Raw genomic sequence first — 25701 nt, 5'->3', positions numbered from 1 at the left:
TTTATTTGTAATTCTTGTATATGAGAGGCTGTCTCTTCTCCTTCATCTATTAACTTATTCAATCATTTATTTATATCGCTGTGGACTCATGAATATTTACTGTATACTTTGGGTTATATTCTAATATTACTTTATTTTGTTGCTGAAGTTATTCCACTTTGGCCATTGGGAAGTCTTTCAGTTGACTCCTGTGTCATTTTGACAGGCTCCATCATAGTGGGATTTTGTTTTGTTTCATTTCTTGGCACTTCTTTTTTTTAAAGGGTAAAATTAATATTTTATGGTCACTTATAATCAGATGGTAGTTTGGTATACATTCTTCATACTTGATCTTTCCTTTTTGTAGATAAACAAAATTATAAGCTTTAAATAGCCAGTGGCTGGTTATGTTTTCAGAGAACATAATTAGATTAATTCATTAATGGTGGCTTCAAGTTTTTCCTTATTAGCTCCAGAAAATTCACCCACCTCTTGTCTCCTTTTTTAAAAATTTGAATTCAATTAGCCCTTTTTTAAAAATTGGAAGGATGGGGCCACTGGATGGCTCAGTTGGTTAAGCATCCAACTCTTGATTTTGGCTCAGGTCATGATCTCAGAATTGTGAAATCAAACCCTGTGATGGGCTCTGTGCTGGGCATCGAGCCTGCTTAATACTCTCTCTGTCTCTCTCTCTTTCTCTGCTCTTCCCCCACCCTCTTCTCTCTCCTTCTTTATTTTATTTTATTTTATTTTAATTTTTTTTATTTATTTGTGATAGTCACAGAGAGAGAGAGAGAATGAGGCAGAGACACAGGCAGAGAGAGAAGCAGGCTCCATGCACTGGGAGCCCGACGTGGGACTCGATCCCGGGTCTCCAGGATCGCGCCCTGGGCCAAAGGCAGGCGCCTAACCGCTGCACCACCCAGGGATCCCTCTCTCCTTCTTTAAAACAACAACAAAAAAAAAAAAAACTGGAAGGTTGGCATGCATTTGACCTCACATTCTGAAGCAACATCCTGACAGTCATCTACACCTACTTCAATGGATACCACAATTGGAATACTTCTCAGAGAGAGAATGAAAGAAAGACTTGATTATTTTGCAAGGCCCACACCACATGGCTGAAAAGTCAACTACAACCAGTTTATCTCCTGCACTGTTCAAGGCTCCCTAAAAAGCATACTTGCTCTCTATCTGCTCCACCATTTTGGCAGCTGGGGACTGACAAGTGATGGTAAGGACTGATGAGAGGGGATCCAAAAATGCCTACTAGCTTACAGAGCATGCAGCCTGCCTTCCCTTTATAGAACTAGCACTTATTTTTTAAATTTATGTATTTATTTTTTTATTTGAATATAGTTGACACACAAACTAATGGTTGCCAGAGGAAAGGGGGCCTAGGGAATGGACGAAATGGGTAAAGAGAAGTGGGAGGTATCCACTTCTAGTTATGAAATGAATAAGCCACAGGAATAAAACACACAGCATAGGGAATATAGTCGATGACATTGTAATAGTGTGTGGTGACAGATGGTAGCTACACCTGTGCTGATCACAGCATAATATATAAACTTGCTGAATCACTATGTTGTACACCTGAAGCTAATGCTTTTGGCACTTTACTTTCTGGTGCTACAAGATACTTGGCTTATCTTATATATTTCCTACCCCAATCCTAGAAGCAACTGTTTCACCAAGGACCTCTTGGTTCTTTTTATTGGAGAAAGGTATTAGAAACCAAGACCTAGGTACTAGATGTGCTTACTGTAGAGCACTTTCATTAGTTGCAAATTTACATCTGTTTGATTATTTAATGAATGTCTTTCTCATCCACAAGATGTTCCAGTACAGTATGGACCGTGTATGTTTTTGCTTCTGTTATGTTCCCAGTGCCAAGCACAGGCTCTGTTACATAATATGCATTTAATAAATACTTCCTAGATGAAAGAGGGTTTATATTTCATGGAAATGTCATCCTTTTGGCCACCCAGGAGAGAAATATCAGAGTAATCTAAGTCTCTTCACTCTTCATATCCAATCATTAAGTCCCAATAGTTTCTAGAATACATCTACTAATTTCCACTTTACCACTGCACTGATACAAGTGAATATTTCCTATCTGTGGACAACCACAATAGCATCCCAAGTGGTATCCATGCTTCTAGTTCAAGCTACACTACATATTGGTAGAAATTAACCAGCTAGTTCTAGAATTTATGTGGGAATGTGAAGAATCTGGAAAACCTGAAGCAATATTGAAAAATATAAGCAAGGTTGGAGGATTAACCTTTACCTAACTTCAAGTCTTTATGTAAAGCTGTATTAATCAAGATAGTGTGTTACTGGCATAAGTATTGACCAATATATCACTGTGACAGAATAAAGATCTCAGAATAGATCCACATTTATATAGTCATTTTATTTTTGACAAAAGTGCCAAAGCAACCTAATGAAAAAGGAAAAATATTTTCAACAAATGGCATTAAACTAACTGTCCATCCATATGAATAAGTGAACTTTGAACCTAGCCTCACATCACACACAAAAATTAATTTGGCTTGGATCAGGGACCTACACATAAAGTGAAATACCATAAATCTTTTAAGGGAAATTGTAGAAGAATATTCTTGCTGCTTGGAGGTAGGCAATTTCTTAGCCAGGATACAGAAAACAGAAGCAATGAGAGAAATTGATAAATTAGACTTCATAAAATTTTAAAACTTCTGCTTATCAAATGACACTGCTAGCAATATTAATGGGTAAAATATATACTGGGGGAAATTATTTTTAAAGACTTATGTTTGATAAGGTACTGGCATTCAGGATATGTAAAGAAATTCTACAACTCAATAATAAAAAGACAGACAACCGAAAATAGGCAAAAATATTTGTTTTTGGCCAATAAGCACATGAAAAATTGCCTATATCATTAGTCATCTTGGAAATGAAAATGAAAAGCATAATGAGATACTACTACACACTCACCAGAATAGTTAAAAATGAAAAGACTGATAATACTAGATATTGATGAGGATGTGGAGAAAGTGAAACCATCACACATTGTTGGTAAGAATGTAAAATTTTATAATCACTTTGGGAAAGAGTCTGGTAGTGTATTATAAAGCTCAGCATCCCTTACCCTATAACCTAAACATTCAACTGCTAGGTATTTACCAAAGAGCCATGAAAATATATGCCTATAAAAAGAATCATACAGGAATATTCATAGCTGATTTATAAATAGAATAAAACTGGAAGCAACCAAGGTGTCCATCAACAGGACAATAATAAACTGGGTAGACTTATATGTACAAACTAGATACACAAAAGGGATAAACAAACTGTGGTATATTTATCCAATAGAGCACTGCTTAGCAATAAAAAAGAATTACTGACGCATGCAACAGCATGGATGAATCCCAAAAGCATCATGCTGAGTGAAATAATCTAGACACAAAAGAGTACATTGTTGTTCAGATTCAAATTTCTGCTTTCTCCAGATGACACTGTAAAAAAGACTACTATTAAACAGTTTAATGCGTTTTTCTTTTCTTTTTCTTCTTTTTTCTTTTTTTCTGTCTTCTACATGACAAGATCTAAGTTAATTTCCATACCTATCCATTTATCTCAACATATTTTTGTGCTGATTTGAGATTCTTTCTTTATTATATTACTAAATATTCATATATTTGAGCCTGCTTTTAGATCTGTTATGTACACTAATCTTTTATGTCACGTCTCATAATTATTGTGACTTCAAAATATATTTTAATATCTGTTAGAGCAAGTATCCTCTTATTTGTTTATTAAATATGTTTTTAGCTATATCAATTGTTTATATCCCATATCAGCTTTGGAATCATCCTGTCTAGGTTCCTAAAGTTCCACTTAGGATTATACTAAATCTGTAGACTGATTTTGGAGAGTTGACATCTCTTTGATAACAAGGATAATGAGGCTTCACATATAGGAATAGGCTCTCTTTCCTCATTTGTTTAAATCTCCTTAAATGACAATAGAATTTTATAGTGTTTTTTATATAGGTAAAAATTGAAATGCCCAATGAGGCAGAGATTAGTAAGGCAAGGTAGGACCACCAGTCCCAACCTCCTCACTGAGCAGAGAGCTAGCCTGGGAATTACAAAATACAAGGATCCCTCTCTGTCTCTCCCCATGTGACACCAACCCCTCCCTTCTGGTCGAGCTCCATTGTCTGGTGAGCTGTTCACTAGTCATCATTCTTTCTTCATCTTTATTCCAGAAATTCATTTGGGGAGAAGGGAAATGTTCTATATCTGCATTATCCAGTACGGTAGCCACTATTGGACATTGCTGATTTGGAACATTGATTTCTAGGTAAGCTTGGGATTTAGGAGGTGTTATGAAGGTTTTGATTAATCATATGAGTGCTTGGGTCACCAGACATACAGCCCCAGGATGTTCTTAGTTGTCTTTAGTCCTAATCCCCATATCTAGTAATTCCATTTATGGACAGGTTCCTCTTGGCCTCTCTTGCTGGCTATAACCTCTGGCTATCTGAGTACTCCTAGGGCAATCCCAGCTCAGTCAGGGAATTCTGATGGCTCTTTAGACAGAGGTCTCTATGCCCCTTAGTTTCTCTTATCTCTTATTAAACCTCGGTGCAGTAAGCCAAGGACTTGGATACTTTCCTTTGCTGAAACCCTCTAACCCGCACATGAAGGGGGAAGCACAGGCTTATCTAGGCCTCTCCACTGTCACTGCCACATAGGCTGACTAGAAAATGGGAAGAACATCCAAAGCTGATGTAGAAGTCTGCACACTAACATCTGGGTTAAGGCCTGGATTGGGGAATATATACAGCTGCAAGTAATCAAAGCCAGAGCCAAACCACAGGCCAGGAATGACACACGCAGGTTCTGGGATCAGGAAGCCATTGCATAGACTTGGCCAGGAGGGTAGTAGGGGAGGCTAGAAACACAAAGCAGTAAGGAAAGAAGGGATTCTGGTAGATGCCAATCCACTGGCCATCCATAGTCACTCCAAACAGCGTTGGCCATTTGTTCTAGGAAAGGGCTCACTTGCAAGTCTCCTGAGAAGAGATGAGCTGAGGCCAAAAACCAGATCAGTGGCTGAGGTAGGAGAGGAACCATAAAAACAGCAAAGTTAGGAGGAGATAGGCCACTGATGTGAGATAGAGGCTTCTCGTCACACTCTTTAAAATTTTTGGTGTTTCTCCATTCCTTTGTTCTGCAGGCTCCTGCCTCCAAAGACTTCTTTCCAGTGTTTGATCCAAACAAAAAATATATGCCTATATCCTAGTCAGACTTAAGTGAGTCTTTCCCATTTCAGAGTTGCTGATCAAGCAACTGCCAAGCCCCAGAGTCCCTATTCCTACTCCATAGGGAAAAAACTCACAATTGGGCATTTCCTACAAGGAGCCTAAGGCAGAGTTGTGGTGGAGGACTGATGTTGGGTCTGATTTCACAGCTCATATGGAAAAAAACATTTACATCTGCTTGTTTAGAAATCTGCTTATGTTCTTGGAATATTCTCTTAAAAATGTTCCATTCTGGTGTAATTAAATTAAATCAAGTCCAAATAGTAACAGAAAACAGTTTGAGGAGTAGTGATTGCTAAGGGAATCATCATATATTATGGTGATCCCATATATATAAGGGACCAATGTATATTATGAATACCATACACTCTGGTGAGGGCAAGGATCTCAGGTTTGGAGAAGGAACACTTAATCCCTCCTGTTTGGGAAAAAGGCAATCACATGGTATCATATTGGGAAGTAGTCCATACATGTCCATCTTTCTTTCCCCTTTGGATTCTCTCAGATTCCTTAGAAACAATTGCAGAAATACTATGATGAGAAGAAAATGGCATCTCTGATTAATGATTTCAGTAGAGGGTTGTTAGGGAAGAGCCACAAGAATGATTTCTTCAATAACACAGTTTATGATTGGGGAGGGTGGTGTCAAAGGAGAGATGACCAAGTCATTCTTTTTCCTTAGATTCTTGGTTGAGATAGCAGGCAGTCAAAAATTTGAAGTAAGTTCAGTATAAAGTTGACATTGAAACCAGCAGATGATTAAAGCAAGGGAAAGAGAAGGAAAGTATATGTTGATCATTTTAGACTTAGCAAGGAAGTCTCCTTAAAGAAACTTCTTAGGGACTTGTATTTCTCTAAACCTTGTTCTAATTGTGTATCCCATTTAGTTATTCTAGTTTATGTTGATACTCAGCTGTATTAATGAAGTGATCTCCTTGTTAGGTTAAAATTGAGGAGTAAATCTTTTTAAGTCTCTTTACTTAGCCATTCTCAAAAAGAGTCTAGCTGTTTTTACCAGAAGGACATGACCAAGGCTCTGATGCTAACTACCTGGTGACTCTGTTCTAATTGTAGGATAATTATAGAGAGGAAAGTCCTCTTAAGGTTTGGCTATACAATTTAACATGTAAAATACTGGTGATTCCCAGTGTGCTTGATGAACCTGGAGCCTACTTTAACTTCTTTGTGATGGGGATCTGTGGGGAACACATCCCAGCGAGACTTCTAACCCAGGGAATGTCAGTTGATTTGCCCCATTTCTGCCTTTTGGGGAGATTACTGGCTTGCTTGGTTTTGCCTTGGAGATTGGCCCCTTACAGTTGGGCTATTGTGGACATTGCTGCTATAAACATCGGGGTGCAGTTGACAAATACCCACCATTTGCTTCAATGTGGATGGAACTGGACGGTATTATGCTGAGTGAAGTAAGTCAATCAGAGAAGGACAAACATTATATGTTCTCATTCATTTGGGGAATATAAATAATAGTGAAAGGGAATATAAGGGAAAGGAGAAGAAGTGTGTGGGAAATATCAGAAAGGGAGACAGAACAAACTGTGGAAGGAGCCTCGGTGTCCAACGAAAGATGAATGGATAAAGAAGATGTGGTTTATGTATACAATGGAATATTACTCAGCTATTAGAAATGACAAATACCCACCATTTGCTTCAACGTGGATGGAACTGGAGGGTATTATGCTGAGTGAAGTAAGTCAGTCGGAGAAGGACAAACATATGTTTTCATTCATTTGGGGAATATAAATAATAGTGAAAGGGAATATAAGGGAAGGGAGAAGAAATGTGTGGGAAATATCAGAAAGGGAGGCAGAACGTAAAGACTGCTAACTCTGGGAAACGAACTAGGGGTGGTAGAAGGAGAGGAGGGTGGGGGTGGGAGTGAATGGGTGACGGGCACTGGGGGTTATTCTGTATGTTAGTAAATTGAACACCAATAAAAAATAAATTAAAAAAAAAGACTCCTAACTCTGGGAAACGAACTAGGGGTGGTGGAAGGGGAGGAGGGCGGGGGGTGGGGGTGAATGGGTGACGGGCGCTGAGGGGGGCACTTGACGGGATGAGTACTGGGTGTCATTCTGTATGTTGGTAAATTGAACACCAATAAAAAATAAATTTATTATAAAAAAAAAGAAACCACAAATGAGGAGAAAAACATTTAAGGGAGGGTGAGAAGCATAAAAATCAGTAGGATCTTCCCAGAGTGTTCATGGCCTCCCACTGTCTAGGACAGAGCTGTCTGGCTGAGGCAGAATTTGGTCTTCCCGGGACCCTGGGGAGACCTACATAGAGAGCTGCTTTTCTGAGCTGCAGAGGACACGGCCAACCACTCCTTTTGGCTATAGCCAATTCTGCTTAGGTGGGAAGAAGCCACACTGAAGTTCCATGGAGTATGTCTCCTCAAAGAAAATTTCTCCTAACACTTTACATTGCTCAGAAGACTGTGTGAGGCCAGGTCAAGCCAGGGAAATTGGAAGGTACTGGTTACCAGTTCTTCCCCATTTCCTGAAGAACAAAGTCCAAGATCCTCAAGTATCCTGAGGCACTCCATGAGCTGCTACCAAACTATATCTCTAGGTTCATCTGTCACCTCCCCCCTCACAAACCCTTCTCTTCAGTCACATGGATTGACTTGCTGTTCCCCAAACTCATGCTATTGTGCTTTCATTCAAGCTTTCTTTTTTAAAAATCCCTCTGAAAACTACACCTACCCCTCACACATCACTTACCTACTCACCCTTCAAAGCCCAGTCCAAATGATCGTCCCTCTAACAGGTCTTGTCCAAATCCTGGTCTGGTGCATGTTCCAAATCCAAGTAAAAGGTCTTTTTTCCCTTCTTCCAAACTTTCAATTTTGATTTATGGAGTTCATTTACTTATTTTCCTCTCTTCTTATCCTTTGCACCTTATTCTCTAGAAGGCTGATCTTTTGCTTCCAAGGTAGAATTAAATAACTAACCTTTGTGGGGCACTTTGTAGTTTTCAAAGCACTTTCCTATCTGCTACCTAATTGATCCTCATGGTCACCCGTGAATTATCCCCAGTTTAGAGCTGAGGAAACTGGCTCCTATGTGTAGCAACTTGGCCAGGTCAGAGCAATTAAATGGTCAACCAAGGACTAGAGCCCACACTGTCTGCCTCTAAATCATGTTCTCCCCACTAACAGCAACTGCCACAACAGAAACAACTGCCACGAACATTTATTGACCACTCACTCAGTGCCAGGCACAATGCTATGCACCTCACATAGGTTATCATGTTTTATATTGGCAACAATCTTGTGATGTGGATAATATTATTATTTCTGGTTTACAGAGGATTTGGAGGTTTGGAGAGCTTGGGCAACTGACTGAAGCTCACATGGCCAATAAGTGGTGGCATTGGCACTTAAGTCCAGGTCTGACAGAAACTATGGAGTCTGGTTGCTTGGAACAACAGTTTCCAAGTTATTCTATCCCTGTGTGCTGGGAAGGGCTGGTGCCTTGGCATTCCCAGCCATGTGTGTGCATCCATTTATTAAACTAGAAGAGCAAGCACTGTCATGTGAGTCAGAAGCTTTGTGCACCAGTCCTGGCCCAGCTATCTCTTTTGGGGAAATCACTGACTGCTCCTGGACTTCAGTTTTTCATTGGTAAAAGGGAAATAATATCTATGTATTTGGGCATTGAAGAAGGGCTGGAGACTCTAGGGCAACTGAATGACTCTTGGCAAGGCTGCTGGTCACATCTTGTTTGTTGGTCAAATTCTATTTAACCTAAACTTCATTCTGTTTCTAAATTGATTTTACTGAGGCCTTTCCATACTTGTCTGACTCCTATTCACACCCTTATACCCCTTGCCTGCAGGAAGCTTACCTCCTATTTTGAGTTGTATGAGGCCATGCAACATAAATGAGCAAGAACTTGGAACTTGTTGTTCACATACCTGGGCTGGGCCCTGCCTTTCTCCCTTACCAGCCTAGGGATATTTGATTTGTATGAGTTTTGTTTCCTTCTTTTATAGAATATGGACAATAGTTGTACCTCCCTCATGGGCTATTGTTAGAATGACATCAAATAATGCCCGAGGAGCACTCAGCCTGATGCCTGGCGTTGAGTATATACCTAAGAAGTGGTGGTTGCTGATGGTATCATTTCTTCTTTCAATCCTAAAATGTTAGCATTTTCTCCACCTCAATATTTCTTCTCTTCTTTAGTCCTGAGGCCCACCTCTCTCTCTCATTGGCACTTTCACTCCCCTTCCTATCCAGTTTCCTGAAGTCCCATCTTTATGAATCATTACCAATCATGCTCCCTTCTCAGCCTCTTTTATTCTATTGACTCTTGCTCTGCAGCCTAGAAAATGCCTGTCCTAGGTTAAGCATATCCTAGTCTCCTGGTGCTACTTTGATTTTTCCTTTGCTTTCACCTCAAGTAGAGATTGCCTTCAAAGTCATTGCCTCTTTACCCTGGCTTCCTCTTTATCTCCCAGCCATTTGTCTGTCTCCCAGTACTCTCCAGAACTTTATCCCACAATGAACATTCAAGACCTCCTAACTGCCAAATGCTATGTCTCCTTCTTGCTTGCTACTTCTTCAAGCCCTCCATACAGAGCTGCTGGCCCCATTCTGCTGAGATGAAACTCTGCTTCCTATCTGCCATCTCTGATATTGTAGGCTTAGTTTTTTTCTCTCTCACCAGACACATCTTGCATTTGGGTTTCCCAGAATGTTTCTGGAAACTACCATGAACAAAGCACTAAGACAGGAATGTTTGTCTCTTCCCAAACTTTTTGGCTCCCCTAGCTCTTCTCCCTCCTTCCATCTCCTAACATAAACACTAAGTTCCTGTCCTTGGCCTAGTTCTTCAACACTTTCTCCCCTGGAGATCTCCATAGTCCCACAGGTTGTGTTCATTTCTGTGTGGGTGACTCCCAGGTCCCTATCTTCAGTCCTGTTCATATCTGAGCCCTAGATTCCCATCTTCAACTGTTGGATACACTACCAGCTACAAAATTTGTGTTCATCTGATGGAACACTGTCTCCCCCATCAAACCTGCTCTGCCTGCTTAGCCTATATCTGATCATGGTGCCAAGAATTTCTCATTATCAAGGCTTGAGACCTATGAGTCATCTAGGAGAGCTTCCTTTGTGTTTTCCCCTACTAGAAACCAAGTCCTAGGAAATCTGCTCCTGCACTGGAAATTCTCTTCACCCCATTCCTCAAAGCCCACTAACCTTGCCTCATTTCCTCAAAGCCCACTAACCTTGCCTCATTCAAGCTCTTTCTATTCTCACCTGGATGACAATAGTGGCTCCTACCTGGTCTCATCCAACTTTCTTTCCTCCAAATCCTTCCCCTATTGCAGCAGCCAGAGGGATCTTCTTACAACCTAGACCCAATTAACTTTTTCCCTTGAGGTGTCACCTCTTCTTTAAGAGAAGACACCTTCTCTTAAATTGAAGGGAAATTAAATTTTAAATTTTATATTTTTGTTTAAGATAGAACTTATACAAGGATACCACTGAAAATTGTTCACCTCTCTCTCTCTGTCTCTCTGTCTCTACACTCATCCTCATTTCTAAGCATGAACATAAAGGCAAGGTTAGAATGAGATTTGTCCTAACAATAATTACTGTGTAAGTCCAAACTCCTTAACCTGTGTTAAGAGGCCCTCCATGATTGACTTTTGCCCACCTCTCTCTCCTCACTAAAGGCCACTCTCCCTTCCCTCTGCTGTATTGTGCTCCAGACTCCGACACTCTTGAAGACTCACCATTCTTAGGACATACCTTGCCCTTCCTCTTCCCTCTTCTTTGCTACCTTTTGAAAACATGCCTATCCTGTCATGTGTCCAAAAGAGACAATGGGAAAAAAATGAGATTTCTCTGTGGACTGATAGGTTTTTTTTTAAAGATTTTATTTATTGATTCATGAGAAACACAGAGAGAGGCAGAGACAGAGGCGGAGGGAGAAGCAGGCTGCCTGCAAGGAACTCGATGTGGGACTCCTTCCTGGGACCGCGGGATCATGACCTGAACCGAAGGCAGATGCTCAACTGCTGAGCCACCCAGGTATCCCAATAGGTCTTTTTGTTCCTCAAGCATAACTGTGGCTCCAGAATCAGTGATTGGCAGCCAGAAAGTCAACCATCCCCTCAAGTGCAGCCAGCCTTCTGAGGGATGGGCAGGACCGGGAACACAGACCTGGCACAGGTGGACGGGGCCCTCACTGTGAGTAGGTGACAGAAAGAGTGGCTAAAGAAAGGAGTTGGGAGACCAGGAGGCTAAGGTGGGCTTTGCCACCCTTTGTTCCTCTGGCGTGTATGTGAGCTTGGTGATTCACCTTCTTCCCTAGACAAGTTGCAAGATGCAAAAGGAGGATATGCCTTAAGGTACTAAAGGAGCCTCAACTGTTCAGATCCCAGGTATCCAAGCGATATATGGGTCTGCTATGGAACCACAGAATCCTGCAACCAGAGGGATTTGCCTCATATAGCCTTTACCTACCTTTTCTCATCCCTGCTAACCCCCACTAGTCTTACGTTACTGAGAAGGTGGAGGGCAAGGTGCCCTACGCAGGCCACCATTACCAACCCTCCTAAGCCCAGCTGTATCTCTACAGGGGGCTCTTTGCAGAGATTATTCATTCCTCTGAGACCTCAAGCAGAACATCTCCAAAACAGAACCCACCCTGCTTTCCCTCTTCTGCCGCCACTACCGCAAAGTTTTCTGCCTACTGTGTCCCAGGTAGCAATACTTGTGCTACCATCCATCTCATCCCTGGCTCCACACATGCATCATGCTGTTTCTTACCTCACTGCCTTCACTTATGCTGTGCACCTGCTTGCAGTATCTGGACCCTTATCCCTTCAACCAGTCCCCATCAGGACTTAGCTCAGTGGTTAACTCCAGTGAGAATTTTCCCTTTAGCCTTCCCATCTTCTCGAGGCTAGAAGTGGAACCCCTCCTCTGTGCTCCATAACAACTAGGCATATCCTATTGTCATTGTCACCTTCCTGTTTGGTTTTTCCACCAGACCTGGAGCTACTCTAGTGCAGACACCATGTATTATGTAACTCTGGGTCCTTATTACCAAACATGGAGCTCTGTATACATTTGATGCTCAGTAAAAGCTAGTTAGTATATTTTATGGATTCATAAATCCTAAATGTGTTATATAGATTCGTAAATCATCAACTTTTTCCTGGCTCTTATTTTTTTAAGATTTTATTTATTTATTCATGAGAGAGAGAGAGAGAGAGAGAGAGAGAGAGAGACACAGGCAGAGGGAGAAGCAGGCTCCATGCAGGGAGCCTGACATGGGACTCGATCCCGGGACTCCAGGATTACGCCCTGGGCTGAAGGCAGGCGCTTAACTGCTGAGCCACCTGGGCTGCCCTTTCCTGGCTCTTATGTCCCAAATTCAGTCAGTCACTATGTCCTGTCCCCTCATCTTCTTAATGATCTCTTGACTACTTCTTTTCAACCTAGGACATTATTCTTATACCAGGCCACCACCATCTCAATACCTAACCGCTCCAAGCCTCCTTAGTGGTCTTCTAAACACAACACAATAGCCAGATGGAGCCTTTCAAAGCATAAGTTTTCTTGTGCCATCATTCTGTTCAAAATAGTCCAGAGGCTTGGCACCACCTACTGCACAAAGTCCAAGCCCTTGATGGCAGCTCATGTCAGAGACCCTGGGGAATTCAGCTCCTACAGCCCTCCTCAGCCTTGTCTCCTATACTCCTTTTCTAGAGTCCTGGAGTCCAAATAAACAAAATAATTTGCTAGTACTTTCAGTCACTGGTTTGTCTATCTCCATTCCTGTGCTCATACTCTTAGCTGAACCTGGTAGCCCCCTCCTCAACATGGAGTTCCCTCTCTTGTTTGTCTTCTTTCCAAAGATGCACCCTGTTTCAAGACACCCCTTCAGTGTTATCCTTCAGGAGGATCTGAGAAACCTGGCTACCACCAGATAAATGGTTCATACCAAGGGTATAAATTCCTTGGGCCATCTGATAAAGGACAGGCACCATCTAGGTGAGACCTTGACTGGAGCATAAGACTGCTGAGTTTCCTAATCTCAGCAGATACTTCTTTAGCCCAAAGAAACTCATTCTCAGTTTGGGGGCTAGGAAGAGGCCCCTGACCCCTTCAGATGCCTTGAGGCTATCACTCTGCTCTTCAGCTGAGCCTTTGCTATAGCTGCTGCAAGGCTGTGAGTTGCTGTCTCCATATATAGAAAGCCTTGGGGACACTTTTATGGGTGACTAATACTCTGCACTGGGGCTTCTCCAAAACACAGCCTTCCCATCAGCTAAGTCAAACTTGAGACCTGACTTAGGAGATGAGGTTGAGGAAGCCAAATGGAAATTAACTTGATCTTATTATGTACTTGTGTGGGAGCTATGGTTTTCCTGAGATCAGGAAAAACATGAGCCCATAGTTTTTCTTGCAGGCAGATGGGTAACTTGGCTGAAGTGGCCAAAGAATTTTGACAAAATAACTCTTTGATAGGTCAGAAAGAATGACAAGGCAGAAGCCAAATATAATAAATAATGTGGCAATTGAAGAGGCTTCTTTGCCCAGAACTATGCCAGGAAAGGTAGAATTTAGTGTAGGTCACATCTGTGAACATAATTCAGGGACTGCTAAGTTAAGGCTGAGGGATTCCTAGGAAAGCAGCTATCTTTTTTCTGGATTCAGGTAAGTAGTCAACAAAAGTAATATTAACAGAGTGCCTACTTAGTGTCAGGCACTGGGGACACAGAAATGACACAGAGGTAACTCTTATCCTGTCTCTCCTTTCAAAGAACTTCTGGTCGAGGCGGGAGGGTGTTACATCTTTGGTGGACCTGTGTGCCTAGAGCTGGGAGCAAGGGAGGAGTAGAAATTGACAAGAGTCAGTGAGGTTTCCAGGCCTGCCCCATGGAGATGTGGAGACCCCACCTCCCTTTCTTTACCAACATGTAGTGGTCCTTTGAATCCATCCAGTTTGGGATGGATTAGTGCCAGTAATGCTTTGTCCTGTGGAAGGGTGAGGAGAGGTGGGAGATAGGGGCTCTCTGTTAGGTTGCTTACAGTTTCTTCATACTTGGGAGATGTATATACTTTTGAAATATAGCTCATGTAGAATTTCTTGGTCTATGCTCTTCTTTTTCTCATCTCTGCTGGAATGACTTAAACGTCAACCCTCAGCCCTGCCTTCCTGACTTGATAAATGTGTCTAGGGGGCCATTCTGGGTAGGAGGTAAAAAATGAAACACAGCTGGCCCTAATTGCTTGCTTTGTCAGGACCAAAGTGCTTTATTGACCAGCATAGCTATGGCCTTACTCCTCGGCTTATCTCTGAATCACCGTAGCTCTGTCAATAACAAAGCCACTCATGCATTGTCTTAATGGCTGAGACCCATTGACGGTCTGCTGATCTGATTGATTACTTGACTCTCAACTTGAATCTGTCTCAAAACTGTACCTTCAGTGGAGCATGTGGATTCACTGTATGTGGTATTAATGCAATCACTTCAACTTTCTGTGCTTTGGCTTCGCTGTCAATAGGTTTGTTGTAAGTGGGTGTACTCATTTTTTGAGAATATCTAAAGGGTTTAATGGAGGCTGAGGACAAATGTGCCAGAGTGAGTAAGCTTTGCTGGCCCCAAGATATTCCTGGAGGCCTGCTTTCTGTCTTGGCTAAGTCTCTTAGGACTTCCAAAGATAGAAGAGTGGGTGCAAATCATGCGGATATACATGCCCCATGTGTGAATATGAAGTTCTCTCCCTTGAGTGCTCTATGTCTCACCACCCAACCACCACAGGTACCTAGTTAACTCAAATCTCAGCTTCCCCTTCAGTTTCTTGGGGAAGCCTCTCCTGACCCTTTGGACTAGATCAGGACTTCCTGACCCTAACTCTCAGAGCAGCTTGCAATTTTCCTTCTTGACACTTACCTGGCGATGGTATTTATTTCTGTGACTATTTGGTTAATGTTTGTTTCTCTCACTAACAAGTTCCACAAGGAAGGGACCACAAACCTTTTACCTCTTGAACCCAGCACGGAGTCCAGTATGTAATATGATCCCCTTTCTTTCTACCTCTGTAGGTACCACTGAAGTATATACACCCCTGTCTTCTACCCTCCTCCTTTCTCTCCTACCTCCACTGACCAGTAGTTAAAGTTCAGCCACTAATTACCAGATTTTTCCCTTGCCCATTCTGTTCTCTCTCCATGGGAAATTGCAGTCCATTCAGATGCATAGATACTAGATTCATCTTCCCAAAACATCTGGCTTTAATAATCCTCGGGAGGGGGGGTTCCTAGAGCCACTAGACAGATATGTCCTTTCTGCTGCTTTCTGCTGTTGCTTCCACCCTCACTTCTTTAGCCTTATCTCTCCTATTCTCCATTCCAATTTTTCTGTTTTAGTCAAGCCAATATTCTTAGGTACTGTATTCCTTGCAATAATTCTACATTTTATTGGCAGTCTAGGCCCACCATCCCTTTCTTATCTAGTATAAAATTAATTTCCTTCCAGGAGTTTTCTCTGATTAAACACACTTACCTCAGACATTTTCTGGCTCAGTGCATCAAACATAGTGCTCCCTATCAGATTCAGTGCAGTCACAATCAGGTGCCTATCATCATTTAGATTTTATTTAACAGTATTACTGAGCACTTACTGATCATCAGGCGTTGTGTCAAGCCCTGGGAATATGAGTATGACCATGACTGACATAGTTCCTTCTCCATAAACCTGATAGCCAATTAAGAGATTCAGACACAGAACAATGAACTACAGGTGAAGAATACTTCAAAAGAGCAAGTGCGGGGAGGTTGGGGAGCTGACCCAGACTGGGGTCAGGCAAGGCCTCCCTGAAGAAGAGCCATTTCAGCTGGGACCTAAAGATAAGTAAGGGTTAAGTTGGTCTAGGGTTAAGAGGGGCAGAAAGGGATAGAATAGTGAAAGGGTTCTAGGTATAGCTGGTGAGAAATCCTGCATGAAACAGAAGCAAAGAATAGTGGAAGAGAGAAGGGCCAGAGCATCAGGATCTTTAGGCCATGGGAAGAAGTTTGAATTTTATGCCAAAGAAAAGTAAAGGAAGAAGATAAAGTTTTAATTTCAAAAAAATTACTCTGATTGTTATAGGGCAAATGGATTTCAGATGACCAAGAATGGAAGCAGATATATTAGTGAGATGCTCTGCTGGTTACTGATATATGGCTCCTCAGCTCCAAATTTGCCCTTTTTGCCTGTTCTATGAAATTGGATCTGGTCCCTCCAAATACTTTTTCCTTGCCAGTTGTTATGGAAACTTCGTCAGTAGAAGACACTGGAGAGATATTACAGGAGGAAAAGAGTTTTTCTTTCTAGTTCTGGTATGTTTCATCAGCAGGCTCTTAGAGCCTATATGGATGGCTTCTTCAGGTCTCACTTCTGTAGCACATATCACTTCTCCAGTGCCTGGCCCCTGCAGTACTTAGAGCTTTTCCAGATTTTAGATTCTGAAGTGGTCAGCAGCACCCAGTGGCCAGCAGTTTCCTCTGGCACTTTTGTATGAGGCACCTCTCAGTGAAAGATTTCCTAGAGGACATATTTCTGACAAGTTCTTGAGGGTGGATTTTTAGGACATCTGCCAGTGCAGCATCACAATGACTTCTCTGCCACTCGGTGAACCATGGTGGTGCCCTCTTCAATAGGGTATGCATCCCCAAGGTCAACAATGGCTGGGAGATTTGATGGAGACTTCCAGTGGCTGCTCCTAATATCTGTTATTCCTATGTTCTCTAGAGTTCTCTCCTGTTGTTTGCTAATCCTTCATTAATTCAACCCCCATAGTTAATAGTTTTTAAAATAGTTTTATTGAGGTAGTTTATAAACCACAGAATCTACTGATTTTAAGTGTACAATTCAGTAGTTTTTAATAAATTCACAAAGGTGTAAAACCATCATCACAATATAAAAATGAAAAAAAAAACAATATAAAAATGATTGTGCCCACTTGCAATCACTCTGTCTGCACTCCCAGCCCTACTTTCTGTCTCTGTAGATTCACATTCTCTGGAATTTCCAGAATATGTGTTCTTCTGTGTCTCGCTTCTTTTGCTGACCTTCCCCCACCCCTGCCTTAAATTGTGGTTAAAAATACACAGCATAAAATTTACCATCTTAACCACCTCAAGTGTACTGTTTAGTGGTTTTAAGTGTAACACATTATTCTGAAACAGATTTGTAGAACTTTTTTTCATTTTGCAAAACTACTCATTAATAATTCTTTATATTAAACTTTCCCTGTTGAAATCATTGTGTAGTTTTCCTGTCATGATTAGACTCAGACTGATACAGAAGTGAATACACTGTCCCAGGAAAGAAATACTGGAGCTTAGATCAGGAGTAGTAGTGGAGTTGGAAAGAAAGGAGCATGATATTTTTTATGCTGGAGTGAATAAGGCTGGCTGATGAATTGAATTGAAGGGTAAAAGAAAAAAAAAAAAGAATCAAGGATGACTCCTGGTATTCTTGCTTGGACACTGGGGGACAGTAGTACCCTTCACTGAGGGTAAAACACTTGGAAATAGAACACTTAAATGAAAAGATGCATCATCTCAAATTTGTCTTTGCTTCTGGTATGTACTTGGCATAGTTTGGAACAATGGCTTTCAACACTGGCTGTGCATTAGAATCACTTGGGAGCTTTTAACATCTATGGATGTCCTGGCTCCATCCCAGAGTAATTCAATTAAAATATTTGGAGATGGAGTCTAGGCACTGATAATTCTGAGGAGCTCTCCGTGTGATTGTAATATGTATCCAGGTTTAAGATCCATCAAAAATATTCAATTAGGGCTTGTCATCAAAATAAAGAGATTTAAGGCAAGACCCTATGGCTGGTCTAGAGATTAGAAAAGGTAGACTAGTTATGACAACATCAAATGCTGTCAAATGAAAGGGTAAATATGGTGAGAAGTGTGGATGCATGTTAGTCGGCAGACTCATTACCATGTCTTGAGTACAACCTATGTGCCTGACCATGTCAGGTGCTTTATATCTGTTATATATTGTATTAATCAGGGTTCTTCAGAGAAACATATCCAACAGTTTGTTTGCTTGTTTATATATACTATTACCTCTGTATCTCTGGTAAACCCTGACTGTATATGTATATATTTGAAGAAGCTGGCTCATGTGATTGTGAAGGCTGGCATATCCAAATTCCTCAGGGCAGGCCAGTAAGCTTGGAAACTCAGACAGGTTTTCTATATTGCACCCACAAAAGCACAATTCCTTTTCTTTGCTCAGTCTTTGCTCTTATAGCCCTCAACTGATTGGATGAGGTCCACTCACACCACAAAGGGTCATCTGCTTTACTCAAAGTATACTGATTATAAAAATTTATCACATCTAAAAAATACCTCCTCAGCAACATCTTTTTCTTTTTTGTATATTTTTTTTATTGGAGTTCAATTTGCCAACATATAGTGTAACACCCAGGGCTCATTCCATTTGTGCCCCCCCTCAGTGCCTGTCACCCAGTCACCCCAACCCCCTGCCCTCAGCAACATCTTGACTGGTGTTTGACCAAGTAGCTGGGCACCACAGCTGAGCCAAGATTACACATAATACTTTAATTTTCACTACTCTGAGGGAAGTTGTGCCTATAGTGTAGATGAGAACATTGAGGCAAAACAAAAAAACTACTTTTCCCCAATTCATTCAACTAGTGGATGGCTGTACAAGGATTAAAACCCAGGCCTTTGGGACTCCACAGTCTCTCCTGAAACCAGAGAGACCAAAGGTCTATTTCTCTGGTAGTCTCTGAGCTTTAGGTTGTATTGAGCTGAGGAATGGGAAGCTGAACAGGACATGCCTTTCCTCAATCACAGGGACAATAGGCTCTTTTTTCTCTCTTCCTTCATATCTGCTCCTTTGCCATGGTTCTCTGGAGTCAGCCACCTTTTGCCCTTTGTGAGAGAGCAGAGGGTCTTCCCATGAACTTGCTAAGGAGATAACCTTCCTTCTTGACCCAGGAGCTAACCATACCCGCCTCTTCCACTCCCTTTCTTGGTTAGAAATCAGGCTTTTTCTAACAGCTTGAGGAGAGAACTTTTGTTTGTAGCTCTGGGTTTTGGTCTGAGGAGCAGAAAATCAAGAATCATCCCATATCTCATCTTTATCCTCTGCTATAATGGTATCTTATTGGCATGATTTGATGTTCCTCTTTTTTTTTTTTTTTTTGGCTGTACTTTTTTTTTTTTGTACATTTTTTATTGGAGTTCGATTTGCCAACATATAGTATAACACCCAGTGCTCATCCCATCCAGTGCCCCCATCAGTGCCCGTCACGCAGTCACCCCCTGCCCACCTCCCCTTCCACTACCCCTTGTTCGTTTCCCAGAGTTAGGAGTCTCTCATGGTCTGTCACCCTCTCTGATATTTCCCACTCATTTTCTCTCCTTTCCCCTATAATCCCTTTCACTATTTTTTATATTCCCCAAAAGGATGAGACCATATAATGTTTGTCCTCCAATTGACTTATTTCACTCAGCATAATACCCTCCAGTTCCATCCATGTCAAAGCAAATGGTGGGTATTTGTCATTTCTAATGGCTGAGTAATATTCCACTGTATACATATACCACATCTTCTTTATCCATTCATCTTTTGATGGACACTGAGGCTCCTTCCACAGTTTGGCTATTGTGGGCTTTGCTGCTGTAAACATTACAGGAAACAACAAATGTTGGAGAGGATGTGGAGAAAGGGGAATCCTCTTGCACTGTTGGTGGGAAGGTGAACTGGTACAGCCACTCTGGAAAACTATGTGGAGGTTCCTCAAAGAGTTAAAAATAGATCTTCCCTATGACCCAGCAGTTGCACTGCTGGGGATTTACCCCAAAGATACAGATGCAGTGAAAGACAGAGACATCTCTTCTCCTTTTAACCCTCCTTCTCCAGGGAAGCCTGAGATCTAAAGTTCTGTCTTTAGAATAACTCTAGATTGGTGTTCCAAGCACCAACTTGCTAGTGCAAGTGATAAATGTTATCAGGGATTGTTGTAAAAAGAAAACAAATCTCCATTTGCAATCCAATGGGACACATTTCTATAACTCTTGCCTCTGGCATAAAGATTTTATCAACAGCTGTTTGCTCATGTATGTGGTGTGAATGATAATTTCTTCAACAGGAGAACTAATTCCCCTATAGCAACCTCTAGGCCATTCAGAGTGTCTGAGAAGCTGAAGAAAGTTTAAGGAAGCTGTTAGCCTGATATCCTCAGCAAGGAAGAGAATGGAGGAACATGTTAGAGTTGTTAATTTGGTAACTTTTTAGAGAGACTTTTTAATTCTTGTTCTAGCTGTCCTTGGGGTTTAATTCTTTTTTTTAAAAAAAGATTATGTATTTATTTATTTATTTATTTATTTATTTATTTATTTGAGAGAGAGAAGAGAGTGAGGATGAGCAGGGTGAGGGGCAGAGAGAGAAGCAGACTCACCACTGAGCAGGGAGTCTGATGCGGGACTAGATCCAGAGACCTCAGGATCATGACCGGAGCTGAAGGTAGACGTTTAACCAACTGAGTCACCCAGAAGCCCCACCCAGGTTTAATTTTACTGACTAGGCTCACTGGGACCCACAGGAGCTATAGGCATCAAGGTATCCCAGCTCTATCAGAAATTTCATTCAGTTTAGCAAACATTTCTTGAGTATCCCTCATAGCATCTGGCATAGAGTCACTCAGATATGAGCTCTCCCCCTAAGAAGCTCACAGGGAAATGATAGATGTATGCACAGGCACACAGAGGAGAGGTGTAGATGCAGAAAGGGGCAAAAAGAAATGAGGAGAGCTGCTTAGATGGCATGTTTCTTGAAGTAAATCTTGAAGCAGGGGCCAGTGAAGATCTCAGAAAAGGATATTCCAAGAAGAAGGATCAGTTCAGTAATGCGCTGCAAAATGTCAAAAATGAGTTTCCTGGAAAAATAAATCTCTGATTTGTACTTTTTTCCCAATTCCTATGCTGTAAATAATTCCATCATGGCCCATTTCAAGCTACCAGTTTGATATCACCGAATGCACAGTTGAGAATGAACTGGCTTCAGCATGCCACTGGACCAGCTCCTATGAAGGCTTAAGGTAGCTGCTCTGGGCCATTTGGTGGTCTTGGGGGCTAATGAAGTGGTTTGGGGGCTAATGGCAGATAATGTTGGAATAGTCAGCAGGACTAGGTCATAAAGGGCATCTGAGTAATGCTGCAGGCTGTGGAAAGCCATTGAAGGGTTTTAAGCAGAAGAGTGATTCAATCAAAATATTTTAGAAATAGCTAGATGGTGGCTGGTGTCATAATCAACATTTTTGATTACCTGATCTTTATCAATGAAACATTTTCAAAAATATCTACCCCCAAAGTATAAATATATACAATTAAACTGAATACACTGTGTACATGAATGTACCTAAATTCAAAGGGAAATGATGAGATAATACCTAAACAAAGCTGGATAAAGATTCAAATCTTTTCATCCTGAATCCTAGAGGGGTCATCTTACAGTTGGGTCCTGAAGTTCCTGACAGACTAAGGCCCTGCGGGAACTGCCAACAACATGGGGATCATTTTAATGGAAACTGCCAATGTGTGGGTGCTTCCTACAATGCCCTGCTTCTTCTGGGGACTTGAGGCCATGGGTTCACACTCCTAAGTTTTCCCCACTCCCTTGCCATACATTTTCCCTGACCACCACTATTAGGCCAGGAAAATTTCAGCACAATTTTTGTAGAGGATGAAGTTGAGGCTGGAGGCTCAACAACTCATTAGTTTGTAGTGCAGGTGTGAGATAACAGAGGTCTGGACTGTGGAGTAGCAGTGAGGATGAACAGAAGCAAGAGAGATTTGAGAATTTTTTTTTAAGTAGGCTCTACACCCAGCATGGTGCTCAATGTGGTGATTGGGCTGAGATCAAGAGTTAAATGCTCAACTGATGGAGCCACCTGGATACCCCTAGAGATTTGAGAAATTTTAATGAGACAGGATCCATAGGATGCAGTGGTGGATTGAATGTGGGGATGTGGATGACAGACACAAGGGTAAGTGCCTTTGGTTAGCCCCTTGGGTGAAGTGCCACTGAGATGGGAAATACCAAAGGACAACCAGAATCTATTTTGGTGGAAGAGGGGGAGGGGAAGGAAAAATCATGATAATAATTGTAAGTTAGATATTTAGTAACTCCTGTGTGTGCAACACTGAGCAAGGCACTGTGGAGGATGTAGGGAGGCATCAGTTACTTGTTCTGTGCAGGAATAACAGCTGTGTTTAAAATTTGTCAAACAGGTTTGAATTGCCTATGGTCCAGAGACCTGGCCTGCTCTGTCCTTTCCTTGCAGCCCACAGAGCACACAGTCTACCCCTGGATGGGGAACTGAGCTTGCCTACATTGTGTTCCACAGTGTCTGTCCTCATAGTCATCTTCATGGACAGTGAAGAAGGCCTTTCTATAACAGTTCTGGTCCAGGAAGCTGCAGTTGACTGAGGACTTCAGGGTGGATTTTGTTCTCTTTGACTATTATTTACTGTAACAATGATACTGTAACACTATTAAAGAACATTATAGGAAATTAAAGAAAAACATAGCCCATAATTGCCACATGGTAGTTCAGAAGAGCTTATTTTCTATCTCACATTACCTCCCAGGCCTTGGCCACATGTGTGTATTTTTTACATTGCTGTAATTACAGTCATATATACAGCCTTTTCCACTTACCATTAAAGTGTAAGCACTTCCCATGTTGCAATGTTATCTTCATAATGATATATTTTTAAGATTTTATTTATTTATTCATGAAAGACAGAGAGACACAGGCAGAGGGAGAAGCAGGCTCCCTGCAGGGAGCCTGACGTGGGACTTGATCCCAGGTCTCCAGGATCACACCCTGGGCCGAACGCAGCACTAAACCGCTGAACCACCCAGGTTGCCCCATAATGATATTTTTAATGGCTGAATAATTCTCTTTGGAGATGATGTACGACAATTTTCTCAACCATGCTCATGTTGTCTAACATCTAGATTGTGTCTAATTCCTTGCATGAGGCATGAATTACTTGCATTTGGGTTCTACTTTTCACTAACCCTGACTTGCTTGAAGTAAAGGGCTACACTGTCTCCTCTTAAAGGAAAACATTATACAAGCCTAGTTTCCAGCTGGGAAGGGACAAAACACTCTACTAGATCCAAATGCAGCTTGGACTTCTATTTTCTGATTCTGGAAAATAACTTGCTCTTTACATTTAGTGGAAAATGGAAAAATATACAAGGCAGGAGTTGGAATCAGGTGATGTAACACAAGGACTGAGACCAAGAGTGGAAGGTGAAACAGCAGTGTGTGTGTGTGTGTGTGTGTGTGTGTGTGTGTGCATACACGTGTGTGTATGTTACGGGGTAGGAGATCAGGAATCAGGCTAGAATAACATTGTATCTCAGTAGGGCACATGACATTAGGTAAAGCTATGGGCTGGGGTTGTGTTTATTTGATGCTTGGACATTGTGACATTCTTTAAAAAAAACCCTCAACATGTCAGCTGTTTTAATACCATATAAGTATGCATGACAACATCATATCTTTCCAGAAGCACTTCCATCTCACTCCCCCATGCAATCCCACACCTCTCCTTAGTCAAAGCTTTCTGTGAACCTCTCTCATTGCAGACTCTGCCTTAGAAGCTGCAGAACTACATCAGTCAAAAGCCTTGTATGTCCTAGATAGATTCCCCAACTCTGATTCCTATACACAGTCTAGGGTAGGCCATGACTGCCCAAGTGGAAAACTGGGGACTGGGCAGCCTCTGCTTTTCTCCTACCTTGCTGGGAAGATCTGAGATGCCCTGATTGTTGAACTGCCTGATCATAAAGGCTCTGCCAATGGTAAGGGTATTTCAGATAGTTATTGAGGGACTGCTTTGGCCCCAGGGAGATGGCTCACACTTGATATGTCTCAGCCACTTCAGGTGGTGCAATTTCATCTTTTACGTTAGGGTCAGTTTAAGTTTTAAATAAATTAAAGGCATCAGGATAAATCTGTTGCTTCTGTTCCCTTTGTTATAAATGAATCTCCGCTTATTAGGCAGATAGGATCTTTTCTCTTGGAGCCTGAGACATCATTTAGACAAATTACTTTCCATAAAGAAAGAAGAGCAGATGACACTGCAGTCAGTTCGGTTCCTAGAATGGAAGGTCTAGGGTCTACATTCTTGGGGGCCACTTTGTCCACAGGGAACAGGAGATATGATGTTGATCTTTGACAGAGTCTGGTCCCTACAGAGAGCCAGAATGGCCATGCTGACCATGTAAGAGAATTAAGTTTGACTTTATATATAGCTAGATTACATCCCAGCTCTGTCATATTAAAAATAAAAATAAATCATAAATTTATTGAGCAGCTACTATATGTCAGAGACCAAGGGAAATGGAAAGATGTAATCTCTTGTATGGGGATAAACAATAAAGTAATAAATACAATGTATAGATATTGCATGGTAGTAACTGACAATAGGGAAAGAAATAAAGCAGGAGGTAGGGTTGAGGGGGCATTGAAATTTTAGATAGAGTGATCAGAGAAGGCCCCACTGAGCAAAGACCAGAAGGAAATGAGGGAGAGAACTGAATTGGTCAATGTTCTCCAGAGAAACAGAACCAATAGGAGATATCTATTCATTTGTTTATTAATTATGAGGGCTTGACTCACATGCTAATGGAGGATAAGAAGCCCCATAATCTGCCATCAGCTAGCTGAAGACCCAGGGCAGCCAGTGGTGTAGTTCCAAAGGCCTAAGAACCACAGGGCCAATGGTGTAAGTTCCATTCTGAGAGCAGAAATCTAATATACCCCAGCTCAATAGTCAGGCAGAGATCAAACTTCTCCTTCCTCTGCCTTTTTGTTCTCTTCAGATTCTCAGTGGATTGGATGATGCTCACACGTTGGGAAGGGTGAGCTTCTTTACTCAGTCTAGCCATTCCGATGCTAGTCACTCCTGAAAACACCCTCACAGACACACTAAGAAATAATGTGTAAGCAGATATCTGGCACCCTGCAGCCCAGTCGAGTTGACATATAAAATGAACAATAACGAGAACCATGTGGCAAAGAGCCTTACAAACCAAGGGCACAACATGGGACAGATTATGACTCTGCAAATAATACCTACATCATGATTCATTAGGTTCCCTAGGTCTCTACTCCTTTAGTTCAGATGCACAAGAGGAGAAGCAGCCTTGATGATCATGTTTCACCAAAGCCTTGCAACCCCCTGATGAAGAATCCACAAATACTTACCAAAACTAAATTGTATTAAGTGCAGGAACTTTCTCCATGCTAGCTCGCTAACCTTGAACCAACTACTTTCTCTCTTTGGGCCTCATTA

General features: G+C 41.7%; 1 pseudogene; it reads right to left on the bottom strand.

Annotated features, from left to right (window-relative positions):
* Positions 1 to 405: 405 nt before the first annotated feature.
* On the bottom strand, positions 406 to 1185 carry LOC144307592 (thioredoxin-like; annotated as a pseudogene).
* Positions 1186 to 25701: the final 24516 nt, after the last annotated feature.

The sequence above is a fragment of the Canis aureus genome, chromosome X (assembly GCF_053574225.1).
Source record: "Canis aureus isolate CA01 chromosome X, VMU_Caureus_v.1.0, whole genome shotgun sequence".
In the NCBI taxonomy this organism is placed as follows: Eukaryota; Metazoa; Chordata; class Mammalia; order Carnivora; family Canidae; genus Canis; species Canis aureus.
Note: the sequence above shows the minus strand (reverse complement) of the source record. Positions and strands in the feature narration are given on the sequence as shown.